Consider the following 7,034-nt stretch of genomic DNA (forward strand, 5'->3'; position numbering starts at 1 on the left):
GGTAGCTTCTACATAAGATAATAGGACATTTTTATGTCTGCCCTCTGAGAGCGCCAATGAGTATGCAGACATAGTCTTGCTTCCAGTCAGGGTTACAGGGTGCGCTGTGAAGGCTTGGGCAGACGTTCTCATGAATTGCCACTTACAGTGTTGACTTAACTATTGTTTTGTGTGGATAGGAAGCAGTCACTGAAGGCCACCAGTATCAAAGAGAGCGTACCTAAACATACTTTCTTATGGTGGTGCTTTGTGTAATAACTAAACTTACTCAGATATGCTAATTTATGGGAGATGAACTAAACCTACATTGGCAAATTGAGGCTCATTCCTCAATGCTCATTGAGGCTTTGTCTCAATGCTCACTAAGGCAGTGTAGTGGCTGCCTGGATCCTGAGCCAGTGATTAGAGAAAATGCTGTGGTTGATTTTGGTTGTCTGCTACCTGGCAACCGGAAGTACCTGACTAGGTCCGCATAAATCTTAAAATGGTGTTCCTTTCTGTCTTTGATTCTCAAGGATAATTGCAGATAGGGATGAATCAGTAGAGCTAACTAATCCAGAGGCCCCACATAGTATACTGGATTCAGGAAAATAAAGGATTCTTGAGCAAAGAAATACGGAAGCTGAAAAATCCAGCAGGAAGGAACAACTGTTTGTTTGTTTGTTTGTTTGAATTATTGTTGTTTTCTGATAATTATGAAATCCTACATGTTTATTGGAGCAAATTTGAAAAACCAAAAAATTTAAAGAAGAAAATGAAAATCATTATCATCACCACTTTATAATCTCCATTAATAGTATGTTAATTTCTTGAACTCATCATTTTCTTGGTTTTTCCCATGAACACAAAAGCAACCTACAAAGTAGGCAGCCAGTGGTTCTTGCAGGATTTGTGTTGACTCCCTTGCTCGTGTGTGTGTGTGTGTGTGCGCGCGCGCACACACACATGCGCGCACGCGTGCCATGTGCCATGTTCTGCTGGCTTCAAAAAAGGATGGGACAGTATCTTCAGGGCAAAGACGTACTTTCTAGCCTCTTGGTTTTTGGCTTAATCTGTTTATACTACTAGGAAGACTGCTCTTGCCCACCACGGCCCAGTCAAATTCTTATGCATCCCCAAGTGTCACTTCAAATATGTACTACCCCCTTCATGAAGTCTTTCCTGATCTTTTAAAAGCTTTCTAGAGAGCTTTAAAAAGCTCTCTACAGAGAACATGGGAGCTCCAGTTAGTGGTAGAGCTGGGATGAAATCCCAGGTGTTTTAGGCTCCAGAGCCCATCCTCTAATTACATCAGTTTATTGCCCTTCTTTTATTTCCGTTTTATTGATTGATTGACTGATTGATTGATAGAGACAGGGTCTCACTCTGGCACCCAGGCTTCAGTGCAGTGGCTTGATCATAACTAACTGCAGACTCAAATTCCTGGGCTCAAGGGATCCTGCCACCTCAGCTTCCCAAGTAGCTGGGACTACAGAGCACACCACCGTGTTATAGCCAATTATAGTTGAAAAAACTCACAACTGGAGAGGTTTAGCACCTTTTTTGAAATCACCATTCTAGTAAGTGCCAGGGTCATAATCATACCACCGGCAGTCTGAATTCGAATCCTTTTCTGGACCCAAGAGAACATGGAAAATAGCACTTATGACACCAAAACATGAGCAGTAGGGGAGGAGCAGTAGATCCTCAGAGAGAATCTCTTGCTGCCTACTTTTATGAGCTGATTCTGCTGGAACCATTATTTATTGTCACCACCAGGAGATCTGTTTTGGAAAACCTTAACTCTCTAAATGTAAATTCCAGCCTTTTGTTAGAACAAGAGAGAGTGGGTGTGTGTACACAAGACCCAAGGAAGGCTGAAAATTTATTCGTAGGCCACTCCACCTGAGAGGGAATTTGTTAAGCAGCTTGAAATGTCTCTAGGGATCATTGCGAGAAGAAATGGGATTTTTCTGTTACCTCTGATGAGTGAAAAAGTTTTCTGTTACAAAACTGATGAGTGAAAAGTCACAGGAATGCCACTTTGAATCTCGTATTAAAAAGAACTTCATTCAGTCAACAAGTAGTAAAGATACTTACCAAGTAAACGACTCTTTGCTGCACCTGCTGGGTCAGAAAATATTATACCCAGATGTCCTACCAGATATTACAGCTTGGTAAAAGGGCTAAGGAATAGGCGAAGAATTTCATTTATGATGAAATTGTCACTCTTGGTAAGGAAAATACAAATAAATAATTATGAAAAGTCAACAGAGGAACCACCTCGATATTCCCACTCTAGGGGTGCAGGGATGAGAACAAAGAAATTCTATGGAGGAGGTAACATTTGAACAATTGGTATACTATAGGTATAAGGAAATGGAGAGAAAAATGTTGCAACTTGAGCTAGGTAGGATACGCAAGTTCAGCTGATGTGACGATGACCAAAATAACCAGAGGTTTAAAGAAGAGTGAAGATTTCCTCTCCAGGATGAGCAGTCCAGAGCTGGTAGGGAGGCCCCACACACCTGCTGGCTTCTTGCTGTGCAATCCTTTGCACCAGCCTTCACCTCATGGAACGAATGAGCTGTTCCAGCTCCCCTCACCCTGTCTGCCTTCCAGGAATCAGGAGGGAAAGGAGGAGACACAGGAGGCCTACCAGTTCCTCTGGATACCAATCTGGCAGTTGAGAATATCACTTTTTATCACATGGATAGCTTAGAACTTAGTAACGTAAGCACATCTAGTGCAGAGAAGCTAGAAAACGTAATGGGGAGGAAGGGGTATTCCTAAAGAAAAAAAAGTTTAGAAAGGGGCATTGAGAGACAGCTAGCAGCCTGCCACTGAGCTTAAAGAAAAGTGCCAATGTGAGGTTGTGAGAGTGGAAGGGGGTAAATGGATAGGTGCCATGATAGGCTTATTTCTCAGACCCACTTTTGAGGAATGAAGGAGTTATATGGTGTTTATTTCTCTATCCATTGGGAGTGTCAGGGAAAGATGGGTATCTGCAGGTGGCCCTTTTGGGGAATGCCTCTGTTGAAGAAAACTGCCTTCCTCAAAGTAGACTGCACCCAATGACTATCAACATGGGGGTCTCAAGGCCAAGCCCTCTTACCCCAACTCAGGACATCTGTGAAAAGACATCCCAGCTCCAAAAGCTCTTCCTTTGCCAACAAATTTCCTGCATGGAAATTCATCTCCCTCCACCGAATCCTGCCTCCTTCTGTCTTTTCCACAGCTGTAGAAAAGCACTCCCAATCAACACTGCCTGCTAATCTCTGCCCCAGAGACTGCTTCCTGGGAAACTCCATCTGGAACAATCACCAGTTTGTTTTTATCACCAAATAGTGTATAAAGGGGGAAGGAAGGAAGTGAGGAGTGAGCTACTGTACCTTTGAGTAAGGTTGTAGAGATCCTGAACAGTAGTGTGGACTTGGTTCTGCAGGCAGTTGTGAGCAGGTTTCTGAGGATCAGAGTAATGGAAGCTATCTGGCAGTCACATGTAAGATGGACTGTGGGTAAGAGAGGCAAGAGGTGCACAAAACAGTTAGGATGCCAAAGCCATACCACAGGTCCGAGATAATGAACAACTGACACAGGGCTCTGGCAATGCAAAATGAAGAAGGGAAAGATCATATGAGTAGAATCGACAGAACTGTGCATTGATTTTGGGAAGCAAGAGGCAGGGAAGAGTAAAAGATAAAGGCCAGGTTTGATATCTGGTGATGGGCTGATGGTGACTTTATGGAAGAGATCCTGATCTAGGGAGCAGAGATAGATTCCATTTTGATCTTTTGGAGTTGAAGGGCTAAAGGGAATCTAGGTGAAGATGTCCAGCAGGCTGTTGAAAGGAGAATATGGAGCTCATCAGAGGGGTTAGCACAGAAATATTTACTTGAGAACCATGTATAGATTCAAAAGTTTAAGTCATAATTTAAGCCATAATAATTTATGGCATAAAATAATTTAAACCAGAAAAACTTGAGGCAATTTCCAGGGGAAGTAGCATAGAAAGGGAAAGCAAGGGAGAGGTGAAGAGAGGGTACTGAAGAGACTGAGAAAAAATATAGAAAAAGTGACTTGAGAGACCATTATTTCCGTGAGACGGGCACTGTGTACTAAAAGACTATTGACAGCAGAACTGAATTTTGTTGGTTCCAAGAACAGAACTGATGAAGAAAGGATGAATCAGCTCTTTTCATTGTAGCCATGATTCCAGTTGATGGGGAACATACGACCCAACTACCAAAGACCTGGGAACGTTAATAGGATACCTAAAACACTTTCGAGGGAAACTAGGATGTCTACACTTACAGAAGTGTTTGATAATATCTCTGTGTTAAAAAAGAATGATTTTTAAAAAGAAACATTTATTTCCATTACTACAACCACAATTGTACTTTCTTGAGGCTGAAGCTGAAATTGCAAGATTTTTGGTCTTCCAGGAACAAGAGATGAGAATTACACTCCTGTACTTATTAGAAACCAATTTTGATTTATCTGCAGACTAGTTGTTTATCAATAACTTCCTAATAGCTTTCCACAGAAAAATCTTATTCCTGGGCCACTATGACAAAAGAGCAGAAGGTCATCACAGGTAGAACACAAAGAAAGTTGTGATTGTTCTCAAGTCTCCAAATTGTATGCTCAGTGTCATACAAAAAAGAGGTGAGACACTTAAGACATTTCATCAAGCGTTTAGTATTTTGAGAAGTGTGAGCTGAGCATACGAAATGAAAGGAGGCAATCCAAGTAGGAAGAAATGGGTGCAGCTAACCAAAATGGCTCTAGTTGTTATTCATCAAGTTCTCAGAAAGTTGTATAACATCTCCTTTCTTGGCAATGTATTGCCTGGAGACACATTTAATTTGTTGTGATTAGAAATAAATAAATATTTCCTTCTTTATTAAAGTTAAAAAATATGAGGCCTTGTATTCACATATTTATATAAGACCAAATACTCAGATGAAACGAGGAAAAATGTAGTCAATTCAGTCCATTTTTGCTTTGTTCTCAGCATAGATACCAAGTGGGTAGCTGTCGATATGGAATAAAAAGCTTTTTGCTTTTTCAGATGAGTGAATTACAGATGAACATCTTTGAAGGAAGTCCTTTGACTACATGTATGCAATTTCAAGTTATGCAGAAAGGCAAGCAATTGATATATCCACAAGTCACGTATCACTTATATTAGTGGACAATTATGAATATTTTGTAACATAGGTCATGTCTCTGGCTGACTTATGTGCAATGTTTTGATAGTTAGCTAAGTAGCTTTGCAATTCATTTGGTTACCAAGTCTTGCATGTATTCACTTTTATTATAGTGCAAGATAAAGATAAATTTTGAATTGCTTGTACAAAAAGTGGTCAATATCTGAAACAGAACTCCTTACAAAAAATGTGAGCGATAGCTAAAAATAATGGTGAAATCTTGCTTTTGAAAACAAGCGATGTTTTCCACCATGGAAAAATTAAGTCCTGAAAGCATCCCAAAAGAATAATCCCATCCCCTCATAATACTCTTCCTGCCCTCCAGATATGGGGGCCTGCGAAGGCTTCCATGCCTACTATTCAATGTGAGAAAGGTTGTTCTATAGAATGTGTTGTGGGGCTGACCCTTGTCTTGGGAACAATTTTAGAGAAAGGGAGAAGTGTGGTATCTGGAAAGCTGCTGAGGACTGTGGGTCTCTACAGAGTGTGCTTAAACTACAGTGATTTAGAAAGCGTGGGGAGGGGTCACACCTCAGTCAGTAAATACGACTTCTCAAAAGTAACCAGAGAAAGGGGGCTTGGATCTATTAGCAGATGAGCATGGCTTTAACTCTGTTTGCTGTTTTAATTTCCTCCCCATTCTAGACTTTTACATCTGAAATGTTTATAATTGGAAAAAGTAAACATTCAACAGTCTTCACAACCAGCACCAACAAGCCATCACAAACACTGCTGGGTGTTTATGAAATGCCTAAAGCAGATGCTTCTAGTGTGGGTTATTGTGTGGTAGGCTTCTGGTCCTGAAAGGGATTGATGCAATGATTGTGTAATAGATCCCCTGAACAGTTCCATCACTTGTGCTTTTTACTCAGTGAGGGAGAGGTGTTGACTAAAAAGTCAAGAAGCTTGTTCCAAAATACTTTTTTTCTACCGGGGAAGATAAGCTATGCTGTGTATCAAGGGCAGATGTTGTGTTTGAGAGCAGAGGTGGTCAGTTTTCTCAGAGTAACTCTAGATCAGGTCTATGAATTGAAAAAAATTACAAACTCATATATCAGCAGAAGATATATAGGAAGTTGTAAACTTCTCACTAAAACTTAATCAGCACCTTGGTTAATGTCACAACTCTGTTAGAATCCAGAAGTTTCTGTATGATTATCATTATTATTATTATTATTTGAGACAGAGTCTCACTCTGTCACCCAGGCTGGAGTGCAGTGGCTCGATCTCAGCTTACTGCAGCCTCTGCCTCCCAGGTTCAAACGGTTCTCCTGCCTCAACCTCCTGAGTAGCTGGGATTATAGGTGTCCACCATCACGCATGGCTAAGTTTTGTATTCTTTTGGGGTTTCACCATGTTGGCCAGGCTGGTCTTGAACCCTTGACCTCAAGTGATCCACCCACCTTATTCTCCCAAAATGCTGGGATTACAGGTATGAGCCATCATGCCTGGCTCTGCATGATTTTTAAATCAGAGTGACATATGGATGGCTACCTCAAGATGTGCATTAGGTATGAAACTTAGTCTCAATATAGCATACACAGATAGGATGGAGATTATTTGTATGAATATTTGAATATATAGTATAACATATCTTTGAATATGTAACTTGCCTTTAAAAATCTGTGCTTATGTATATACACACACATTTAAATTATCTTAGGATATAACCCTCAGACATGCAAGAAGCATGGCCCTGTTGAAAGAAATTGACTCTTCTTCAGTAGCTGCTAGCTATTGCAGGAGAGTGGGGGGCACCAGTCATCCTGAAGGTTTTCAAGAAAGGGGAGGGTACTAAACAGGAGCCTGATTGCAGAGTGGCTGAATGGTGAAGAGGTTTAA

The sequence above is a fragment of the Piliocolobus tephrosceles genome, chromosome 11, assembly GCF_002776525.5.
Source record: "Piliocolobus tephrosceles isolate RC106 chromosome 11, ASM277652v3, whole genome shotgun sequence".
In the NCBI taxonomy this organism is placed as follows: domain Eukaryota; kingdom Metazoa; phylum Chordata; class Mammalia; order Primates; family Cercopithecidae; genus Piliocolobus; species Piliocolobus tephrosceles.